This window comes from Anabrus simplex, chromosome 2 (genome assembly GCF_040414725.1).
Source record: "Anabrus simplex isolate iqAnaSimp1 chromosome 2, ASM4041472v1, whole genome shotgun sequence".
Lineage (NCBI taxonomy): Eukaryota > Metazoa > Arthropoda > Insecta > Orthoptera > Tettigoniidae > Anabrus > Anabrus simplex.
In genome coordinates this window covers 173,662,443-173,688,065 of record NC_090266.1, presented here as the reverse complement: position 1 = coordinate 173,688,065, position 25,623 = coordinate 173,662,443, and the positions used below count along the sequence as shown (strand labels likewise).

General features: G+C 42.9%; 1 protein-coding gene and 1 non-coding gene across 3 annotated transcripts in view; both read right to left on the bottom strand.

Annotated features, from left to right (window-relative positions):
* Positions 1-25,623, bottom strand: part of LOC136863975 (titin homolog) — a 1,080,299-nt gene that overhangs the window by 159,287 nt on the left and 895,389 nt on the right. The window lies entirely within an intron of this gene.
* Positions 17,802-17,907, bottom strand: LOC136865049 (U6 spliceosomal RNA). Its single transcript, XR_010859437.2, has one exon. It is a non-coding gene; the product is annotated as a U6 spliceosomal RNA (small nuclear RNA).

The following is a 25,623-nucleotide window of genomic DNA, read 5'->3' as shown; positions in this document are numbered from 1 at the left end:
ATTATATAATAACAGTTCTAACAAAATTAAAATGTCAATATGAATGTATTTTGTAACTGTATTTGGTTACTCGAGACCCAGCATCTCAATATTTTTTATTATATAATAACTGTCCTAGTAAATTTGAGACATCATTTTTTTAATTTATTTAATATAATAGCCATGGGACTAGCCTTGCTAGGGAAGTGTCATTATAAGATCAATCTAGATACCATAAAAGCCGAATGAATGGCTTAATCTGTATAAGAGCCAAGCAACCTCCCGTGTAAGGGGAGTATTATTACCAAAACCCGGCAATAAGAAGTGTTATGTTAATATCTCAAATATGCATGAGTTAAGTATTCAGTTGAGGTAATATATATTATAATATAAAATCATTTTCGTGGTCAGTGTGCTACTACAGGCTTTAACACTTGTAGCTGGCACATTAGAGGACTGCTTCACTTTTCAACCCAAAATAAATATGCATCTTTCTTCACTTGGACTTCTAAGTTAATTCAACGTTCTTGGAGTACCATATGCTATCATAGCAAGTACATAGAACCGGAATTAACATCTGAAATCTTTCGACTGGTTACATAGATATCACCTTTTGACTTCAGTCAAGGCTTTAATTTGATCCCAAGATACCTTTTCGGAGCATTATCCAAAACTCATCACATCACTTTCGGTTACGCGACTCCCTGAAGATGATTTTCCGTGGTTTCCGATTTTCACACCAGGCAAATGCTGGGGCTGTATCTTAATTATGGCCACGGACGCTACCATTCCAATCCTATCACTTTTCCATCCTTGCGTCGCCGAAAACCTTTAATGGCGTTAGTACGAATTTAAAAAACTAGCAAAGAAAAATGTATGTATATGTAGGTCCTATCACTTCCTCTTTTGACGCTGCAGTGCCGAATTTTAGATGTTCCAGTAAATCAGGGCCTTTCAAACGTCCAAAATCTCACGCGTGCAAGTTGAGCCGCAGAGTTCCTGTGCACAGTGCATCGGTCCCATTCGGCTCAGCTCGGACCAACGCTTCGTCTCTGGGCTATTCGGCTAAGCTCGGCTCAACTCGGCTCGGATTTGGAGCGCTACGGATCAAGTGAGGAAGAGGGAGCGGGACAGGCGTGGGGAAAGAGAGAGACAGCTTTACTGCTCCAAATCGAGGAGTGGGGATCTGCACTCTGAGAGACCGTGCAGTAAATCAACAGACAAGGATATAACCCATTTAAGTACTCTTAATGTCAACCGATTACGCCGGAATCAGATTCCGTAACTTTTGAGTACAGAAGGCGAGCGCCGTTAAGCAGCCGGCCCCACTGAAGGAAGAAAACTAGTGCTCCGCTGAGGAATCTGTTGAGTTTACGTACTCACCACCTGAAAGCCCCTGCGAGTGTAGTATAGTTTACTTAGCACAGACATTTAAATAAATAAAATTTGTGAAATCTGTCCTATGAGTAGATACAGATGACCCAAAAGTCCGTTAACATTTGACGAGGCAATACTTCACGGAATATTGGAGGTAGAAGGGTAATAATTGACACACATGACTGGCATGACATGGCGTTTTATTGGCACCAAAATAAAGTACACAAAACGACCAACAGATGTCGCTTCATACGAGTCGCATAACAATTGAGGTTTAGCAAAGACGATGTTTTTTAACACATGCTCAACATATCGGCCGTCATTCATCAACGATACTTGTAGTCGAGGGACAATGTTGTAAACAGCACTGTACAGCACATCCGTAGGTATGGTGAGAAATTGCCGTCGGATTTGCTGTCACCCCTAATGGTGTCGGACGATCGCGGTAGACTTGCGACTTCGGGTAACCCCACAACCAATAATCACATGGGTTGAAGTCGGGGAACAGGGGAGGCCAAGCATGACATGCCGCGATTGCAGGCGCAACTGACACCCTCTCTCACGACAACTCCTTTTACACCGTACACGGGATCATTGACGTGTTGCTGTCCAGCGCCATTTGTTGGCCTGTTTGTGCACTCATTGTTAGTGTCAATAAAACCCCATCTCACGTCAAGCATGTGCAGCCATTTGTAGCTGACGTGTTACTGTCCAGCGCCATCTGTTGGTCATTTTGTGTACTTTATTTTGGTGTCAATAAAACCCCATATCATGCCAATCATTGGTGTCAATTATTACCTCTCTACCTTCAACATTCCGTGAAGTATTGCCTCGCCAAATGTTAACGGACTTTTCGGTTATCCTGCACATGGTCACGCCTAGTTATTCACACCGACAGCAAACCCGAAGAGAAGCACAGACAAGCAATACAGTAGATCATCTTTGACGTCACTGGCATAACTAGATACAACCCGTGTATCCGCTACTATCTTAATAAATATCACGTCAAGAACCGTGAAGTTCGGAGACTTATTGTCGGAGCCAGATGCAAAATTAGGCTATGCATTTCTATATCGACTCCTCCAACAGACTCAAAATCAGTAAAAAATTGTCATCCACACCGTTGCCCTCACAGTACTGAAGGAAGACATCATTTACATTCATCCTCATTCACCGTGCATAATTATGCACATCGAGCTTGAAGCTCGTAACTGGCTGAAAAATTATTTAAGACACCTAAAGACGTGTTGTACAGTACACTAATCTGCACATCAGATAGAGCAAACTTCGGCACTGGTATAATACGGAATAATGAACTATAACACGTTCAGGTAATCGAAGTAAATGTACACAATTTTTATTTTATTTCTTAAAACACATAAAACCGTGTAGTTTGGAGTTACTGCCGCTGTTGTATAGTAAAACTTAGTGGTGTTGGGCTGAGTAGCTCAGCTGGTAGAACACTGACCTTCTGAATTCAAATCGGCGGATTCTATCCCAGCTCAGTCCGGTAGCATTTGAAATCGCTCCAATACGTAAACTCCTGAGGTGCAAAATTCCGGCACCTTAGCGTTGCCGAAAACATAAAAGTAGTAAAAGCAATAACTTTATTATTATTATTATTATTATTATTATTATTATTATTGTTATTATTATTAGCTGCCCGAGGCGGTAAAGGCACACTCGGTTCATCCGGAAGGACGTGGGTTGGTTCGATTCCCCGTCAGGAAGTCGAAGAATTTATGAAACGAGTTTTCCACTTCCGGAGGTGCATATGGTCCAGAGGTTCACTCAGCCTACACCAAAAATGAGTACCAGGTTAATTCCTGGTGAAAAAGGCGACCGGGCGTAGTGCTAACCACTCTACCTCACTTAGTGCCAAGGTTACGGATAGTGGAAGCCTTCATCTTCCACCCCTCTAAGGGCCTTCGTGGCCTGTACGGAGATGACTTTGCTTTTATTATTATTATTATTATTATTATTATTATTATTATTATTATTATTATTATTATTATACGATTCCAAATTCAACCTATTAAAATAATTACGCGTATCAAAATTTTGGGTTGTCCATGTAATATTTTCAGACAACAATTGTCCACCTCCGTAGTGTTACGGTTAGCGCTATTAGCTGCCATCCTCGGAGGCCCGGATTCGATTCCCTGTTCTGCGAGAAATGTAAGATTGTCAGGATGACTGGTATGTAGTTGAAAGGTACATGCAGCTCACCTTCCATTGGGAGTGTACCTGAAAAGAGTTGCACACCCTCGATACGAGGATGATTTTTCTAAGAATAATTATTTATTATTATAACAGAACTATACTGAAATCATGTCTTGTACTGCACACAGCAATTCATGTGTGAAAGGGTTAAAGCACTCAATGCGCCGATAATCACGTTCTTCCTTTTTGCTATTTATTCTTCTTTTCCTTCGTTTATATACTGCTCAAGGCTATTCATTTATTTATTTTTTGTAGTATTCTTTATCGTTGTGGTCACGTGTAACTTCAGACAGATTAATACATTTAAAACAGAGCAGAGTTGCAGATCACTTCTTACGAGAGCCAGCAAGTAATGTAAATATAGTCAATCCTCTGGATATATGAAAAGAAGCTGTCAGTGAAAAAACCGGTCACAGCAAAATTTGCGGTCAGGAGTAATCTGATATCAGAGTCTGAATGGTTTATATTTCAGGAATATTCGATGTTGTGAAATTAGCGGTCAACGAGACAGTGAGGAGCATTCAGTGAGGCTATGGAGCTATTTTGAGAGAGTGATACCGCATGACTAATGCTGTTGAGGTTTTTACGAAAAATAAAATCCACAGTAACTTCGAAGAGATAATCGCACGATCAAGGACATCGTGTTGTAAGCTATGAATGAAGACAGAAACAGTGCGCTTCGTCTCATAAACATAGGAATGAAGTTGAACTCAAATGGAAGGAGGAGGAAGAAAATTGACAAAAAAGTTAAAGTTAAAATATGTAAATATGGTGACACGGGAACAAACATTGAAACTTCGACGAACACTGAATTCCCTGTGGGCGATTTATTTACAATATCACCGCATACTATCAGACTCTCTCATGGCTAAAGCCTGATGAACGTCGATAGTTACACATTTTAACGATGGTGTTTAGCTGAAAACCAGCCGCTCTATATCTCTTCAACAAATGGCAAATAAGTTAATATGGGAAGGACAGCTGATTCAGAAAGTGATGGAACCAACTAGAGGGAAAAACATCCTGGATGTGGTGCTGATAAAACCAGATGAGCTCTATAGAGAAACTGAAGTAATAGATGACATTAATGATCATGAAGATGTTTTTGTCGTAGTTAAAAATAAATGTGATAGAAGGGAAGGTCTTAAAAGTAGGACTATTAGGCAGTACCATATGGCTGATAAAGCAGGCATGAGGCAGTTTCTAAAAAGTAACTATGATCGGTGGAGAACGGTAATAAAAATGTAAACAGACTCTGGGATGGGTTTAAAGGCATTGTTGAGGAATGCGAAAACAGGTTTGTACCTTTAAGGGAGGTAAGGAATGGTAAAGACCCACCTTATTATAATAGAGAAATAAAGAAACTAGAATGAGGTGCAGAATGGAAAGAAATAGAGTATTTTTTTTTTTGCTATGGGCTTTACGTTGCACCGACACAGATAGGTCTTATGGCGACGATGGGATAGGAAAGGCCTAGGAGTTGGAAGGAAGCGGCCGTGGCCTTAATTAAGGTACAGCCCCAGCATTTGCCTGGTGTGAAAATGGGAAACCACGGAAAACCATCTTCAGGGCTGCCGATAGTGGGATTCGAACCTACTATCTCCCGGATGCAAGCTCACAGCCGCGAGCCTCTACGCGCACGGCCAACTCGCCCGGTAGAAATAGAGTTAGAAATGGCTGTGGAAGTAAGGAGAAATTGAAGGAACTTACTAGAAAATTGAATCTAGCAAAGAAGGCAGCTAAGGATAACATGGTGGCAAGCATAATTGGTAGTCATACACATTTTTGTGAAAAATGGAAGGGTATGTATAGGTATTTTAAGGCAGAAACAGTTCCAAGAAGGACATTCCAGGAATAATTAATGAACAAGGAGAGTGTATATGTGATGATCTTCAAAAGGCAGAAGTATTCAGTCAGCAGTATGTAAAGATTGTTGGTTACAAGGATAATGTCCAGATAAGGGAGGAGACTAATGCTACAGAAGTATTAAAGTTTACATATGATAACAATGACATTTACAATAAGATGCAAAAGTTGAAAACTAGAAAAGCGGCTGGAATCAATCAATCAATCAATCAATACTGATCTGCATTTAGGGCAGTCGCCCAGGAGGCAGATTCCCCATCTGTTGTTTTCCTAGCCTTTTCCTAAATGATTTCATAGAAATTGGAAATTTATTGAACGTCTCCCTTGGTAAGTTATTCCAATCCCTAACTCCCCTTCCTATAAATGAATATTTGCCCCAGTTTGTCCTCTTGAATTCCAACTTTATCTTCATATTGTGATCTTTCCTACTTTTATAAACGCCACTCAAACTTATTCGTCTACTAATGTCATTCCACGCCATCTCTCCGCTAACAGCGCGGAACATCCCACTTAGTCGAGCAGCTCTTCTTCTTTCTCTCAGTTCTTCCCAACCCAAAAATTGCAACAATTTTGTAACGCTACTCTTTTGTCGGAAATCATCCAGAACAAATCGAGCTGCTTTTCTTTGGATTTTTTCCAATTCTTGAATCAGGTAATATTCATTTATAGGAAGGGGAGTTAGGGATTGGAATAACTTACCAAGGGAGATGTTCAATATAATCCCAATTTCTTTGAAATCATTTAGGAAAAGCTAGGAAAACAACAGATAGGGAATCTGCCACCTGGGCGACTGCCCTAAATGCAGATCAGTATTGATTGATAATAGGATCTAGGGAATAAGGTTTAATTACAGCTGTAAGTAAAATATCCGGTTATTAATTATTATTACGTGTTTTGATTTTTGGTTTTCCTTAGAATTGATTAGGACCATGTACTGCATTATTTCATTTAATGCAGTAATTTGTTACATTATTGTCTTCATACTTGTTCATGAGAACTGTTCTTATTTTTTTGAATTTAAAGTTTAAATATTTCTTACTACTTAAATTTAAAGATCTTAATACTTTATTAACTTAATTATATTTGATTTTTACTTTAAGTTTTAAATTTAACTTATATTATATCAGTTTTAAATATTAATTTAGTTTGTTAATGTTAGTTTAATTCATATTCAGACAATATACCACACTACCAACCACCACAGAAACACGCAATAGTAATTACGCCCCTCCCTATAGTTGGCGTCAGGAAGGGCATTTCGCCGTAAAACAGGACCAAATCCCCTTCCGTGACCTCGCAGATGTGAGAAAAGCGGTATAAAAAGAAGAAGAATGTTAATTTAATTCTTTTTAATTTTTATTATTTTATTTGATATTGTAAACATCCAGGGTGTATCCATGATGATGCCCTGAAGATGGTTTTCCGCGATTTCCAATTTTCACACCAGGCAAATGCTTGAGCTGTACCTTACTTAAGGCCACGGCCGCTTCCTTCCAACTCCTAGGCCTTTCCTATCCCATCGTCGCCATGAGACCTATCTGTGTCGGTGCGACGTAAACCACTAGCAAAAAATGGTTATAAACGTATATTATTATTATTATTATTATTATTATTATTATTATTATTTCCAGTTCTTTGACTGAATAGTCACGATGGTGCTCTCCGGTTCAGAGGACTCCGAGTTCGATTCCTGGCCGGGACGGAGAATTTAACCTTAAATGTTGAATGGCTCCGGGACTGGGTGTTTGTGCTGTCCTCAACGTCTCTGCAACTCACACACGACACACAACATTATACACCACTACAATAGCACGCAGTTTCCTACTAATGGCAGATGCCACCCACCCTCATCGGAGGGTCTGCCTTACAAGGGCTGAACCAGGCTAGAAATAGCCACACGAAATAATTAAATTATTATTAGTATTATTATTATTATTATTATTAGAAAAGCAATGGTAAATAACCTCACTCTTCATCTTGGCTAATTATAGCGCCGCCATTGGTTTTCACGTTTGCCGTATCAAAACAAAATCATTGCTGGTGCTATTTGAAGGTTCAACCAGCCTTCGGACTGAAAACTTAACATACCAAACCATACAAAACTCCACGGTGCAACAGTTCCGAAGTGCCTTGGCCTACCAAGCGACCGCTGCTCAACCCAAAGGCCTGCGGACTACAAGGTCCAGTGTGGCCGGAATGACGAATCCAATCGCCCGTTGTTCTTGGCTTCCTAGACAGGAGCCGCTATCTCACCGTCATCTCCTCGAGTGTAATCGCATAGGCTAAGTGGACCTGAATCCAACCCTCAGATCCAAATCCCTGGTCTGGCCAGGAATTGAAAACACGGACCTCCGGATAAGACCCAGGCACACCACCTCTACACCATGGGACCAACAAAGTGAACATAGGTTATTATTTATTTTATATTTTTGCCAGTGGCTTAACGTCACACGAGCACATTGAAGGTTTTCGGCGACTCAAGAATAGGAAAGGGCTAGGATTGGGCAGAAGGTGGCCGTGGCCTTCATTAAGGCATTTGCCAGGTTTAAACATGGGAAACCACAGAAAACCATCTTCAGTGCTGCCGACGGTGGGATTCGTACCCATTATCTCCCGAATGCAAGTTTGCAGAACATTATTATTATTATTATTATTATTATTATTATTATTATTATTATTATTATTATTATTATTATTATTATTATTATTATTATTATTATTACTCGTAGTACATGCAGCCTATTAAGGGCCTCAGCCTGCCAAAAAGGATGCTACCCATCCAGATAGCCCGAATATATCGAATTTTCCCATAGTCAGAGTAACGATATCCTCAGTCGTATTGCTTAGCTTTTGCGACCGGATACTCTACTTGTTTAATCAGTCTCCTCTTCGCTTGGTCTCACTAGGCTGACCGAAACCTGTACCATCCCTTAGTGCAGAATTTAAAATAATAATAACATACATACATACATACATACATACATACATACATACATACATACATACATACATACATTATCATTACACACTGTTATGCCTTGCAGCGTTCAGTCTGCAAGCCTCTGTGAATTTACTAAACGTCGCCACAATCCTCTATTTGCAACTAATGCTGTGGCTTCATTTAGATCTATACCTCTTATCTTTAAATCGTTATGAATTGAGTCTACCCATCGTCGTCTTGGCCTACCTCTACTTCTCTCAACCTCCAGAGTCCATTATTCTCCTAGGTAACCTATCCTCCTCCATTCGCCTCGTATCACCCCACCACCGAAGCCGGTTTATGCGTACAGCTCCATCCATCGACTTCATTCCTAAATTAGCCTTTATCTCCTCATTCCGAGTACCCTCCTTCCATTGTTCCCACCTGTTTGTACCAGCAATAATTCTCGCTACTTACATATCTGTTATTTATAACTTATGAATAAGATATTCTGAGTCCACCCAGTTTTCGCTCCCGTAAAGCAAAGTTGTTCTGAAAACAGGCCGATGTAAAGATAGTTTCGTCTGGGAGTTGACTTCATTCTTACAGAATACTATTGATCGCAACTGCGAGCTCACTGCATTAGCTTTACGACACCTTGATTCAATCTCACTTAGTATATTACCATCCTGGGAGAACATAAAACCTAAATACTTGAAATTATCTACTTGTTCTAGCTTTGTATCACCAATCTGACATTCAATTCTGTTGAATTTCTTACCTACTGACATCAATTTAGTCTTCGAAAGGCTAATTTTCATATCATACTCATTGCACCTATCTTCAAATTCCAAGATATTACACTGCAGGCATTCGGCACAACCTGCTATTAAGACCAAGTCGTCAACATAGGCCAGACTGCTTACTACATTTCCACCTAACTGAATCCCTCTATGCAATTTTATACCTTTCAGCATAATGATCCACGTAGACTACGAACAGCAAAAGTGAAAGATTACAGCCTTCTCTAACCCCTGTAAGTACCCTGAACCAAGAACTCATTCTAACATCAATTCTCACTGAAGCCCAATTGTTAACATAAATGCCTTTGATTGCTTTTAATAATCTACATTTAATTCCATAGTCCCCAAGTATGGCAAACATCTTTTCCGTCGGTACCCTGTAAAATGCTTTCTGTAGAGCTATGAAACATAAACACAACTGTCTATTTCTCTCGTAGCATTTTTCAATTACCTGGCGCATACTAAAAATCTGATCCTGACAGCCTCTCTGTGGCCCGAAACCACACTGGTTTTCATCCAACTTCCTCTCAACGACTGATCGCACCCTCGCTTCCAAGATGCCAGTGAATACTTTGCCTGGTATACAAATCAATGAGATACCTTGATAGTTGTTGCAATCCTTCCTGTTCCCTTGCTTATAGATAGGTGCAATTACTGCTTTTGTCCAATTTGAAGGTACCTTACCAACACTCCATGCTAATTTTACTACTCTATGAAGCCATTTCATCCCTGCCTTCCCACTATACTTCACCATTTCAGGTTTGATTTCATCTATTCCTGCTGCCTTGTGACAGTGGAGTTTATTTACCATCCTTTCCACTTCCTCAAACGTAATTTCACCAACGTCCTCTTCCTCCTCCCCATGAGCTTGGCTGTTCGCAACACCACTAAGAAGATTTCCTTTTACGTTGAGAAGATGTTCAAAATATTCCCTCCACCTCTCTAGTGATTCCCTGGGATCTATTATGAGTTCATCTGAAATACCCAAAACACTGTTCATTTCATTTTTCCCTCCCTTCCTAAGATTCTTTATTACTGTCCAGAACGGTTTACCTGCTGCTTGACCTAGCCTTTCCAGGTTATTACCAAAATCTTCCCACGACTTCTTTTTGGATTCAACAACTATTTGTTTCGCTCTGTTTCTTTCATCTACGTACAAATCCCTGTCTGCCTCGGCCCTTGTTTGGAACCATTTCTGATAAGCCTTCTTTTTACGTTTACAAACTGCTCTCACTTCATCATTCCACCAAGATGTTCGCCTTTTCCCATCTTTACACACAGTTGTTCCTAGGCATTCCCTTGCTGTTTCTACTACAGCATCCCTGTATGCCACCCATTCTATTTCTATATCCTGAACCTGCTTAAACTTCTCGCTAATCATATCCATTTACTTCTGTCTAATTTCCTCGTCCTGGAGATTTTCTACCCTTATTCGTTCGCAGACAGATTTGACTTTCTCTACCCGAGGCCTAGAGATACTTAGTTCACTACAGATCAGATAGTGGTCTGTATCATCGAAAAATCTCCGGAAAACTCGTACGTACATTCCTAACAGATTTTCTGAATTCGAAGTCGGTTAAGATATAGTCCATTATGGATCTGGTACCCCTAGCCTCCCATGTGTAGCGGTGAGTAGCCTTATGCTTGAAGAATGTGTTCATAACTGCTAGACCCATACTAGCACAGACGTCCAGAAAACGCTTCCCATTCCCATTAGCTTCCATATCTTCCCCACATTTACCAACCACCCTTTCGTATCCTTCAGTTCTATTTCCAACTCTCGCATTGAATTCGCTCATTAACACTATTCTATTCTTGCTGTTCACCCTGACCACGATGTCACTCAATGCTTCATAAAACTTGTCAACTTCATCCTCATCTAATGGTTCATGGCGTGTTTATTGTAGTCACGTACTAGTTCGCGAACCATAAGCAACGGCTGAATGGCCTAGTAAGTGTCCTGACAGTCGGGATACCAGTTGCTAAGGAATGGGAGTGGACATGTTTCGAGTCATGGCCCTCCTTGTGCCCAGGCGGCTAGGACTATGCAATCCATCCACCGGTGGTCCATAACCCGTTAGAGGAGAGATCCTCACTTGGATTATGTGCAAGTAGGGTTGCATCCTGCTTCATAAATTTACCGAGCTCAGAACATTTCACAGAGGCTTGCAGACTGAACGCTGAAAATCATAATGGCCTATCATGTTAATGTATGTATGTAATAATAATAATAATAATAATAATAATAATAATAATAATAATAATAATAATAATAATAATAAAACTGAAAAAACAGTTGCGGACCGTTAATGTGGATACACTCCCTTCACTTCCTCTCCCTTGCTAGTCAGAAACGTCAGTGTAAATAAAAATAATTTATCGGAAGGTAGAAGTTTTATAATTGTACGGAGAAATTGACACAGAAGTCGAAACAACTGGTAATGGAATACGAGTCTACGCCTTTTACAAGTAACACACGTTGATTATGTGCCCCTAACAATATCTTATTTCTGGTCCATTGAAGAACCACATACTCCACCCATTTCAAGGTCGATAGGATGGTAATTCGAGACATGATACTTGATAGCAATGTGTTTCTGTCTCGAGGAGACGATGACGTAATACTAATTAACATTCACATCAACAGGACAAGCATTTTATTCATTCTCAATGAATACACACTGGACTATGCTTGCAACAGATGCTTCTTTTAGAAGAGCACAAACGCAGAAAAGCAGACATTGAAAAATGAAGTGTGACCGATTATTCCGTCACTAACGGTATAAGCGCGAAAGATATAATCACACTGTTCATACCCGTCGTCACATTTTAAGAGTTATATACTGTATGTCTACGAACAAACATTGAGGCGGAAATAATAAATTATAATGATGCTATGTATTGAACGTCCCTTCAATTACGAAATGATATTTCAGACGCTTTTGGTAAAAAACGGAATAAGATAAAAGAGCTGAGCGGTACAGACCAATATTGTTAACAAGGAAAAAATAACCTTACTGTCGAGATGTATCCCTCAACCAAAGAAGCTGGTCTGTCCAAACATATTATTCTAACACAATGTTAGTATCCTACACAAGTAGGATTGTCTTCAATACCCAGTTTGATAGCTGCTTAAGTGCGGCCAGTATCCAGTAATCGGGAGATAGTGGGTTCGAACCCCACTGTCGGCAGCCCTGTAGGTGGTTTTTCGTTGTTTCCCATTTTCACACCAGGCAAATGCTGGGGCTGTACCTTAATTAAGGCCACGGCCGATTCCTTCCAACTCCTAGGCCTTTCCTATCCCATCGTCGCCATAAGACATATCTGTGTCGGTGCGACGTAAAGACAAAAAAGCTCGCCGCCGTCGGGCACCTTCAATCGATTGCCTTCAAAGTTTGCTCGACCATGCACCACGAATTAGCACACACATCGACGGCTCAGTTCAGTACTGGTACGAATCTAAAATTGTCACTTTTCAGATACTTGCTTCTGTAAATTTCATTGTAACCATCTGAAGGGTCAGAGCTACAAATAGCCTAAGGACTTCCGAAAAGTAATTTGTTGATGAACTGAGAAACAAGCGTCTCAGGTCTATAAAACCCTTGTATTGGAAAATTCACTTTTCTGAATGAGAGCACAATTAAACTGAACCGTCAATATTGTATGTCGTCGCATGTACTGTACGTGTACATCAGGCAGCTAGCCGCGCCGGAGACCGCACTTCGCTCCCACATAGCCATCATCCAGTATTACCTGGAGTTACTCCAGTGGCAAATGCAAGTAGCATGTTGACAAGCACAACACACCTAGAGAAAGATCAGGAATCGCAACCTGATGTTTACAAAGATTCGTTGTGTGTCATATACACAGACACCAATACCATGGTTGTTTGTCAGTCGCCTGTGGGCAGAGAGTATTATGTATGTTTTCCGAACGCCGGGCTGAGCAGCTCAGACGGTTGACGCGCTGGCCTTCTGACCCCAACTTGGCAGGTTCGATCCTGGCTCATTCCGATGGTATTTGAAGGTGCTCAAATACGCCAGTCTCGTGTCAGTAAATTTTCTGGCATGTTAAAGAACTCCTGCGGGACAAAATTCTAGCGCATCGGTGTCTCCAAAAACCGAAAAGGTAGTTAGTGGGACGTAAAGCCAATGACGTTTTTTATTATTATGTTTTCCAAACAGTCGTCACGCAGGTGACAAAAGAACAAAACGGACAATAACAGGACGTTGTGATATGTACCATACTGTAACACATCCCTCAGGTTTTCGGTACAACTTTCCCTTGCACGTTATATAGTTCACTAATCCAGAAGTAGGAACAATAAACACCGACTTGTCTTCTCTGTAGGCTCTAGTGGCACATTCCTGGGTGATATGCTTCACTCTCTGTCGATTGAGACCAAAATCGCATTGTGGAGAGGGTAATTTATTCCACTTGATCAGAGAGTCTGCACATACTCCAGAGTTGGTCCTAATACGATTCAGTCTTGACGATATTCTACCGCAGGGCATCTCACGGTGCGTGCACCAGCGCATTGCGCGGCTCAAGGTGCATAAGACGACTTCGTTAGGTTGACCAGAGTGCAGATCCCCCACTCTTCGATTTTGATCAATAGCTCTGGCTCTCTCTTTCCCATCGCCTGTCTCTCTCGCTCCGCCTGTTTCTCACCTCCTCACTTGCTCTGCAGCGCTCCTCCATCCGAGCCGAGTTGAGCGGAGCTTAGCCGAGTTACACCGAGACAAAACGCTGGTCCGAACCGAGCCGAGTCGGACCGATGCACGGTACACTGAACCTCTACGCCTAGTTTTTCACGCGTACGATTTTGGGCGTTTGAGAGGCCCTGTGCTACTGAGTAGGTTGAATCCAGGAACCGATGTCGTAAATGATGGCAAGTCACGAAATGCTGGAGAATCAGACAGTTTCCAGTCATGAAACCATTGTTGGACTAGGTCGAAGTTCTCATCAACTAGCCTCTCATCTGTCTGCAGTTGATGCTGTCTCCAATGTAGCATATTGAGGCATGGTGACCACGTGATACTCCAATGTCCGTAGGGACCTGGCTGGGTGACAGTTCTCTGGACAGGTCCAGGTCCTTAGTGGACTGTATTTCAGTAAGGCTTGTACGAGAAAGTGGGAGAAACGTTTGTGGCGAGTAATCGTACGGTTAAGTGCTTTGACATTAACTGAAGGAGCACGAACAGTTCCTAAGCTGTGTTGGTGGTTCTGTTAAACAGTACCCCACTATTTGAAATCTGTTCAGTGTCATGTGTGAATGACGGAAACTATTTTTTTTTTTTTGCTAGTGGCTTTACATCGCACCGAAACAGACAGGTCTTATGGCGACGATGGGACAGGAAAGGACTAGGACGGGGAAGGAAGCTGTTGTGGCCTTAATGAAGGTACACCCCCAGCATTTGCCTGGTGTGAAAATGGGAAACCGCGGAAAACCTTCTTCAGTGCTGCCGACAGGGGGATTCGAACCCACTATCTCCCGGATGCAAGTTCATAGCTGCGCGCTCTTAACCGCACGGCCAACTCGCCCGGTAATGACGGAAACCAAGCTGTTCATCGTTATATTCCAGTCTGAAATGATAACGAGGAATTGTGTCGGGCTGAGTGGCTCAGACGGTTGAGAGGCTGGCCTTCTGAACCCAACGTGGTAGGTTCGATCGTGGCTCAGTCCGGTGGTATTTGAAGGTTTTCCAATACGTCAGCCTCGTGTCGGTAGATTTACTGGCACGTAAAAGGAATCCCACGGGACAAAATTCCGGCACCTCGGTGTCTCCGAAAAACCATCAGAACGTAGTTAGTGGGACGTAAAACCAATAACACTCTTAATTTATTAACGGATTTTTTTATAATATATAATATTGCACTGTGGTGTCTTCATGCAGAAGTTACTAATATTGATTCAACATTTTATCTGGTAGAAAGAAAGATAAGTTTTAAACCAGAGAAGTTACTAATATTGATTCAACATTTTACTTGGTAGAAAGAAACATAAGTTTTAAACCAGAGAAGTTACTAATATTGATTCAACATTTTACTTGGTAGAAAGAAAGATAAGTTTTAAACCAGAGAAGTTACTAATATTGATTCAACATTTTACCTGGTAGAAAGAAAGATAAGTTTTAAACCAGAGAAGTTACTAATATTGATTCAACATTTTACCTGGTAGAAAGAAAGATAAGTTTTAAACCAGAATGGGGCAATAATGCGTATTCTGTCCCAAAATACCCTAACTTCAATTCAACAATTCTCCATTTATTTTCTTAGATGCCACGTAACTACCAAAACAAAAACAATTACTACGCGGCCGAAACCTTTAAAAATGCCCTGTGAGCTAGCAGGAAAATACGGGAAGAAGTCAGAAGTTTTGGGATTCCTAAGTCGACGTTGAGAAGCACCTGAAGTTAATTTAGTTACAGCGCCTTCTTTCAGGTCGTAAACCTACTGTATTTTCAATAATCAGATTGAAAGCGAAATAAAGAATTATATTCTTACGCTACCCAATCTCTTTTATCCAGTAGTCTAACACCAGCAGGCCTCAGGAGGATTGTCTTTAGATAGGCTGAAGAAAATTGCATTTCTAATATCGCAAATAAAGATGCTGGTATGGCTGACAAAGATTGGCTTTATTATTTCCTGAAGCGCTATCCTGAAATAAAAATGGAGGCAGCCTCAAGGAAATAGCCTGAATAGGATCAACACATTCAATTCAGGGGAGGTGTTACGAGAAGCTTTCCTCTATGAGCAAGACAATGAGTGACTTCAGTTTGAGCTATTTGTCTTTATTTTAGTCCACTACTTCAGAATAAACAATTAAGCAATGACATGTATGAGATTTGTTTGTAAACATGAAAAATATGTGTTTGATTTGTACCATTAACCAACCTCTGCGCTCCATTATCCAAATTGTTGGAGAATCCTGCCTAAGAACATAGTTTTATTTTTATTTTTTATGATCTGACCCAAATTTATCTTATTCTTAATTTCGATAGAAAAGAAACTTTCAATAATTTCGATTTCAATTTACATATTCACTTACGTTTTATGGATTTAGTTTTAATCGTAAAAATGCCTCAGGAGCTAGTGATTCCCATAAAATAATTTCTGCTTATGTCCCTTCATAAACAGAATACAGCAAAAAAAATACTCTCAGATAACGACACATTTCTTATAACCCACATAAATTTGTTATTGCGTCGTTCAATTCTCATACTAGGACCTATATTCAGAGGGACTTTTAACTTACATTTTCTCAGTGGATATGTATTTACTTGCCAAGCTGGAGGTGCAGAAAGTCAACTCAACATCAGGTGGGACATCTTTAAGAGGGGCGTATCTGAACTCATAATCCCATCTGAAGAGCCATTGTCGCCTATGCTAATAACAGCTTGTGTCGTTATTAACATATACAGCTGTGTGGTCTCAACTCCACGCAGCATGTTTAAAGAATGAAATACTAGTAATATATGCCTACTACTTGTCAGGCCCCTGCCCACATGCGAACGATCAATGGTGTGAGGATGACTTGACACATTTTATCGCAACAGCTGTGAAGAAAGAAATCATTTGCATTATTATTACTATGATCATAACAATTAACTACATGAGGAGGATATTTCATATAATTGCTCCAGAGTGCACTAAGCCGTTGTTTGGTAGCTGTTACAGTTTCGGGAACAATACCCAATAGTTACTGTTCGGGCACCCCCGACGGGGGCCTTATTGGATGCCACTACCGGTGCGCTTAATTGTGCTCCTCTGCTGGCCTGTTCAGGAAAATAAGAATAAAAAATTTATCATCATCATCATCATCTGTTTACCCTCCAGGTTTGGTTTTTCCCTCGGACTTAGCGAGGGATCCCACCTCTACCGCCTCAAGGGCAGTGTCCTGGAGCTTCAGACTCTTGGTCGGGGGATACAACTGGGGAGTATGACCAGTACCTCGCCCAGGCGGCCTCACCTGCTATGCTGAACAGGGGCCTTGTGAAGGGATGGGAAGATTGGAAGGGATAGGCAAGGAGGAGGGAAGGAAGCGGCCGTGGCCTTAAGTTAGGTACCATCCCGGCATTCGCCTGGAGGAGAAGTGGGAAACCACGGAAAACCACTTCCAGGATGGCTGAGGTGGGAATCGAACCCACCTCTACTCAGTTGACCTCCCGAGGCTGAGTGGACCCCGTTCCAGCCCTCGTACCACTTTTCAAATTTCGTGGCAGAGCCGGGAATCGAACCCGGGCCTCCGGGGGTGGCAGCTAATCACGCTAACCACTACACCACAGAGGCGGACATAATAAATTTATAACAGGTAAAAATAATAATGATAAAAATAAAATAATATTGAAGTTAATCATCTGTATCGTGATTTGCGGTAATGTGAAAATTGGGCAATGTTCAAACATCGCGTTGTGTGGGCCATGGCTGTATTAGTAATAATTTGAATTGTTTCTAATTTTTTTCGGACCAGCGACAAGAGCCGAGCTTGATTGGTTACCCAACCAAACTCTGACCACGCCCGATGTTGCTTAACTATATCGGGCTCTGTCGCTGAATTGTTTGCCGGAATATATGCATTTTGATCATATATTCGGGTGTGTCGATGTCGGTGACACAATTTTGAATTTAGAAAAAATGTGGAACGCTTCACGATTTTGCGTGTCATCCTTGCGCAGTGGCCATGCTAATCTTCTCTGTACCGTTCCAATTATAGTATATGTACCACCGAAGCGGTCCGCCTCTGTGGTGTAGTGGTTAGCGTGATTAGCTGCCACCCCCGGAGGTCCGGGTTCGATTCCCGGCTCTGCCACGAAATTTGAAAAGTGGTAGGAGGGCTGGAACGGGGTCCACTCAGCCTCGGGAGGTCAACTGAGTAGAGGTGGGTTCGATTCCCACTTCAGCCATCCTGGAAGTGGTTTTCCGTGGTTTCCCACTTCTCCTCCAGGCAAATGCCGGGATGGTACCTAACTTAAGGCCACGGCCGCTTCCTTCCCTCTTCCTTGCCTGTCCCATCCAATCTTCCCATCCCTCCACAAGGCCCCTGTTCATCATAGCAGGTGAGGCCACCTGGGCGAGGTACTGGTCATTCTCCCCAGTTGTATCCCCGACCCAATGTCTGAATCTCCAGGACACTGCCCTTGAGGCGGTAGAGGTGGGATCCCTCGCTGAGTCCGAGGGAAAAACCGACCCTGGAGGGTAAACAGATTACGAACGAACGAACGAACCGCCGAAGCGAGTACAGGAACAATACAGATTACGAGGATGTCGAGAGGTGTCAATTCTCGTCATTCTGCCGGGCTGAGTGGCTCAGGCGGTTGAGGCGCTGGCCTTCTGACCCCAACTTAGCAGGTTCGATCCTGGCTCAGTCCGTACATCAGCCTCGTGTCGGTAGATTTACTGGCACGTAAAATAACTCCTGTGGGGAGAAAATCCCGGCACTTCGGCGTCTCCGTAAAGCGTCAAAAGTAGTTAGTGGGAAGTAAAAAAAATAACCTTGTTGATTCTCGTGATTTCTATTTTCCAAGTGTTTAAAGTCGCACTATCACTTGGGGAAGCCCAGGGCTATTTCGATCAGTTCAGATTCAAAATTCAATTTTAGTAACAAATTCAAACTTTATTAAACAATATTACTGGTTGACACATTAAAATAGCATCCACGTATCATTGCATTTAAAATTATGTACGTGCATACAACAATTAAAGATAACTTAGTAGGTTCAAAATACGGAATGTCTGAAAAGTTTGGGGGTAATTCCGATCACATTAGGGTCTATTGTGATCCCTAATAAGATAGTGATTTTGAGATGCACTTTCCACGTTTTCCTCCAGCAGACCCCACACGGAGCTCGTGGAACGAAAACCTGCACTTCTGGCATAGTATCCAATCTCCTTTTACGCCTCTATCTTCTGAGTAATACGAAGGATATATTTTTTCTGGCAAGATTAAGGCCATTAGGCCCTCTCTTTAACTAACCAAAAAATGCATTATTTACATGTGCCAAATTAAACAGACTACAGGTGAAACATATTACAGCTACTAAACAATACAATATTATAATAAAGAGACGCAAGTAGGCCTATCTTAAAGTCGCACCGACTCGGTTAGGTCTCTTCGGCGTCGATAGGATAGGAAAAGGCTACGACTGGGAAGAAAGCGGCCATGATTAAAGTCAAGTGCCTGGTGTGAACATGGGAAACCACGGAAATCCATCTTCAAGTCTCGACGGTCGATTTCGAAACCCACTATTCCTGAATGCAAGCTAACAGCAACGTGACCCGAACCGAGTCTTCATCTAGCTCGCTCTAAGTAATACCTCATACCACATAAGACACAGCCCTTCCAGTTTCTTCAGCAAAATGTCAGGATGGCTGTTCAGAAAGGCCGCAAACCAGTCTGGGCCAGCAATTTTTGAAGTTTCCCAAGGGTTTTTAACCTTTTTACTTTTGGTGGTGGGGGGGAGGGTGGGGTCAGAAATACATATTCGTTCAAGAGCTACAGCTTAATTTTGGTGGCTTAAATATTTGACTACTGAAGATTAGGCTACTGAGTGTCCGCCTCTGTGGTGTAGTGGTTAGTGTGATTAGCTGCCACCTCCGGAGGTCCGGGTTCGATTCCCGGCTCGGTCACGAAATTTAAAAAGTGGTACGAGGGCTGGAACGGGGTCCACTCAGCCTCAGGAGGTCAACTGAGTAGAGGTGGGCTCGATTCCCACCTCAGCCATTCTGGAAGTGGTTTTCCGTGGTTTCCCACTTCTCCTCCAGGCAAAATGCCTCTTCCTTGTCTATCCCTTCCAATCTTTCCATCCCGCACCAAGGACCCTGTTCAGCATAGCAGGTGAGGCCACCTGAGCGAGGTACTGGTCATCCTCCCCACTTGTACCCCCAGACCCAATGTCTCACGCTCCAGGACACTGCCCTTGAGGCGGTAGAGGTGGGATCCCTCGCTGAGTCCGAGGGAAAAACCAACCCTGGAGGGTAAGCAGATTAAGAAAGAAAGATTAAGGTAATCGCCCACTACACCGCGCCGCGCCGCGCCGCGCCGCGCCGCGCCGCGCAGCGCAGCCGAGAAGAAATTTTCGTGGTCTGCTTCTTGTGAAATGAAATGACTTAACGCCCACTGCAGGGAGCCGCGCCGCGCCGCGCGGAACAAGCTTGTGGAATTTCCGCACGAGAAGCCCCTAGGTTTCTGGAACGGAACTTTTTCCTTTCGGCGCGCTTGTATGGGCGAGGGTAGAAGGAAGGAATAACGGAAAGAATGTGGTTTCGTGGCGTTTCGGCAGTCTTCGTGAGTCCTCGACTAGTGCCAGCACGCTCGTACCTTCACGCGGTTAGTGGTATTGTGCACTGTACGTCTTTCTCGGCGAAAGGTGATATTATTTTCTTGCTCTACGCACGGCTTTTTTTATTTGCTAGTTGCTTCACGTCGCACCGACACAATTAGGTCTTATGGCGACGATGGGACAGGAAAGGGCTAGGAGTGGGAAGGAAGTGGCCTTAATTAAGGTACAGCCCCAGCATTTGCCTGGTGTGAAAATGGGAAACCACGGAAAACCATTTTAGGGCTGCCGACAGTGGGGTTCGAACCTACTATCTCCCGAACACTAGATACTGGCCGCACTTAAGCGACTGCAGCTATCGAACTCGGTACACACGGCTTAACTAGGTTCAATAGTTCATAGAATTTTTCTTGGGACATACGAAAGCAGTGGGAAAATTTACTTCGGTCCTTTAGTAGATCAGGAAATAAACGGTGAAACTCTCCGTACGTTTCCCTTTTCTCATAAATGTTGTGGACCCAAACTTTTCTTTCGCGTTTTTCTTCTTCCTCATTTGCAAATATCGCAACCGCAAATAATAAGTCCTCCTCGGAACTGGAACTCATATTTCTGTGTGAGCTGCACTTCCCCAACTGGAGAGAGGCGGCGCGTTGAGGTGTGCTGTATGGGCGATATCTCGGAAAATGGCCCGTGGAATGTTACACAAGCTTGTTCCGCGCGGCGCGGCGCGGTTCCCTGCAGTGGGCGATTACCTTTACTGAGTTTTGGTATATACTGTACCTTCACAAGCAAAATCCAATACTGGAGGCGAAAAACGGTAAAATCATACTCTCAATGCAAACAAGTTCTTTCCACAACACGTTTCTATCAATTGATGGAGTAATGGATGGTATAAAGCGCAAGAGAAATAGGGAATTAAACCAAACCCCATGGCACAACAGCCCTGGAAGGGTCTTGACCTACCAAGCGACCGCTTCTCAGCCCGAAGGCCTGCAGATTATGAGGTGTCGTGTGGTCAGCACGACGAATCCTCTCGGCCGTCATTCTTGGCTCTCGAGACCGGGGCCGCTATCTTATCGTTAGACAGCTCAATTGTAATCACGTAGGCTGTGTGGACCTCGACCAGCCCTCAGATCCAGATAAAAATGCATGGCCTGGCCGGGGATCGAACCCGGGGCCTCCGGGTAAGAGGCTGGTACGCTACCCCTACACCACGGGGCCGGCTTCATGGGCAATTAGCCTTATAATAATTCCTTTCATCGGATTTACGTGGCTCGAACAACGTAGTCAGCTCACTAAGTGGAAATTAAAAACAATAATAATAATGCTATTGTTTTCAAGTCCCACTAACTACTATTTGACGGTTTTCGGAGACGCCGAGGTACGGGAATGTTGTCCCGCAGGAGTTCTTTTACATGCCAGTTAATCTACCGACACGAGACTAACGTATTTGAGCATCTTCAAAAACCAACGGACTGAGCAAGGATCGAACCTGCCAACTTGCGGTCAGAAGGCCAGCACCGCAACCGTCTGAGCGGCTCAGCCCGGCAAAAAATTAATATCCTATTTGCATAACGTTCATTGTAAAGGTGTGCTCGGATCGCCCGGAAGGACGTGGGTTCGAATCCCCGTCGGGAAGTCGTAAAATTTAAGAAACGAGATTTCCACTTCCGGAGGTGCATATGGCCCTGAGGTTCACTCAGCCTACACCAAAAATGAGTACCAGGTTAATTCCTGGGGGCAAAAGGCGGCCGGGCGTAGAGCTAACCACTCTACCCCATCACGTGTCGCGGTTAACAATGGTGGAAGCCTTTACCATCCACTCCTCCAAGGGCCTTCATGGCCTGTACGGAGGTGACTTTGTCTTTGTATAACGTTCATTAGTTCCTCTACGTTTTAAGATATCTTGTATGTCAGAATTTGACCGTCTAGAATTATTTAACAGCGACTGCCTAACTCAGGCGGTAAAGGAGTACTCGGTTCTGTCTGAAGGAAGGACATGGGTTCGATTCCCTGCCAGAAAGTTGAAAACATAGAAGTGAAATCTCCATTTCTTGAGAGGCACATGATCCTGAAGTTCACTCAGTGTATAATAGAAATGAACACAAGGTTAATTCCCGTGGACAAAGGCGGTCGGCCAGAGACGACCTGACCACTCTGTTACCTGCTGCCCAGGTTATGAATAGGACATTCATGGCATTTACGGTGAAATCTACGTACCCTGAGGTTTCGCCAATATTATTTTCGTCCCACAGAGCGATTTGGCCGTACGGTGAGGGTCACGTAGCTGTCAACTTGCACTCGGTGTATGGTGGGTTCGAATCCCACCGTCGGCAGCCCTGAATATGTTTTTCAGTGGTTTATCATTTTCACACCAGTCGAATGCTGGGGCTCTACCATAATTAAGGCCACAGCCGGTACCTTCCCAATCCTAGCCCTTTCCCAACCTTCTGCTGCCGAAAACTTTCGAAGTGTTGTTAGTGCGACGTTGAACAAGTTAGTACATAAACATTCATAGGGACAAAAGTGTTATTTGTTGAGTAATGTAATAATTTCGCCTTATATTTATAGTAAATATATTTACAGGCTTATGATTTTTCTATTTGCACTTTTATTAAAATGAAAACAGTTTTATAACTTTGTGCGATTAAGAGGAAGTTGGGGTTGCAAAGTGCCGGCCCCGCGGTGTAGGGGTAGAGTGCCTGCCTCTTACCCGGAGACCCAGAGCTCGATTCCCGGCCAGGTCAGAGAATTTTACCTGCATCTGAGGGCTGTTTCGAGGTCCACTCAGCCTACGTGATTACAATTGAGGAGCTATCTGACGGCGGGATAGCGGCCCCGTTCTAGAAAGCCAAGAATAACGGCCGAGAGGATCCGTCGTGCTCATCACACGACACCTCGTAATCTGTAGGCCTTCGGGCTGAGCAGCAGTCGCTTTGTAGACCATGGTCATTTAGGGCTGTTGCGCCATGAGGTTTGTTTCTTTGTTTGGGGTTGCAAAGCTCTCGGTATTGGTAAGTGCCCCATTGTCAGCTTCAAAAATCATGATCACATCTAAACAGCTGTAATAACGTTCGCATGGATTGATGAGGTAGATTCGTCACTGTTGGTAGCCCTGAAGATGGTTTTCTGTGGTTCCCCATTTTCACACCAGGCAAGTGTTGGGGATGTACCTTAATTAAGGCCACGGCCGATTCCTTCCGACTCCTAGCCCTTTCCTGTCCCGTTGTCGTCATAAGACCTATCTGTGTCAGTGCGACGTAAAGCAACTTGTAATAAAAGATATATATATATTTATGAGGAAGGTGCCATGAAACAAATACCATTCCTCATTCAAGTAAGGCTTCAGGCCAGACGTATGAGATGAAAAATTCTGAAACCTGTAATATTACAGCAAGTAAATAAGCTTAGGTATTTTGCACTTCTAATCTATTGTCTATCCCTATAATAATGCAGGGTAGAATACATTCTTGTAATAAATGTCGTTAGAGAGACTGCAATGTGTCTCTAAGGAGAATTTTTAAAGAAGATGTTTTTATAGAAATATGCGTACTGAATACAAATCTTTGAACTGTGAAATACTCAGATAAATAATAGCATAAATTTGAGCTGAAATTTTCCGACAGAGTTGGCTACGCGGCGCAGGTGATGTAGCTCTAATGTTTGTATTCCGAAAATGGTGGGTTGAACCCCGCTGTCAGCAGCCCTGAAGATGGCTTTCTGTAGTTTCTCATTTTCACCACAGGATATTTCCCCGCTGCACCTTCATTCTTAATTAAGGCTACGGCAACTCCTTCCCAGTCCTGGGCTTCTCTAATGACAGCTTCACGTGTTTAGGTTATTACGACGTTAAATCAACGCCTCTGTGGTGTAGTGGTTAGCGTGATTAACTGCCACCCGCGCAGGCCCGGGTTCAATTCCCGGTTCTGCCATGAAATTTGAAAATTGCTGTGAGGGCTGGAACGGGGACCACTCAGTCTCGGGAGGTCAACTGAGTTGAGGGGGGTTCGATTCCCTCCTCAGCCATCCTCGAAGTGGTTTTCCGTGGTTTCCCAATTCTCCTCCAGGCAAATGCCGGGATGGTACTTAACTTATGGCCACGGCCGCTTCCTTCCCTCTTCCTTATATATCCCTTCCAATCTCCACATACCCCCACAAGGCCCCTGTTCAGCATAGCAGATGAGCACGCCTGGGCGAGGTACCTGTCCTTCTCCTCAGCTTTATCCCCCGACCCAAAGTCTCACGCTCCAGGACACTGCCCTTGAGGCGATAGATGTGGGATTCCTCGCTGAGTCCTAGGGAAAAACCAACCTTGGAGGTTAAACAGATTACGGAAGAAAGACGACGTTATATCGCTAGGAAATATACAACACATGTTAGATATGTCTACGCAATAGGAGCTCGAAATAATTTAGAATGTACGGGTTTGAGGACGAATCCTTCCCATTATTTAATTACACTTCATTAAAAATGAAAGCACAATTTGCTACTTTAAACATACATAAAGACCAGCACAACATTAAAAAGAATGGATCAACAAAGCAGCTGGGGAGTTATACAACGGGAAGCTACGAAAGTATTGTTAACTTTTTGTTACTGTTTTTTAACGTAGTTCCAACACATCGAAGGTTTTCGGCGACGCAAAGATGGGAAAAGTTCTAGGACTGGGAAGGTAGCGGCTGTGGTCTAAATATGTACAGCCCCAACATTTGCGGGGTGTGAAAATGGGAAATCACGGATAACCACCTTCTGGGCTGCCGACGGTGGGATTTTAAACCATCATCTCCCGAATGCAAGCTCACAGCTACGCGATCCTAACCGCGCGGCTAACTCGCTTGGTCAAAGTACTGTTAAAGCAAGCACTATAATTTGGTAACCATATTCTCCTACTTTGCGCAATTTCAAAACGAGTTGACAATCCAGAAGTAGATACCTATACGTACCTACATATCGACATGTCCCACTGAATGTCTTCTTTTTGTATGATTTTGAAATAGTCATTTTTAACTTTTTCGTAGCATACAAATTTTTCTTTCACCAGAAAGAATACTTCCCCTCCCACCATTCCCATCCTATCTCTACGATACTCTTTCCAGTTCCGTGAGAAAATTTCTGCATCCATTATATCATTTCTCAGCCATGATTCAACTCCTATTACAATATCTGGTAAATATAT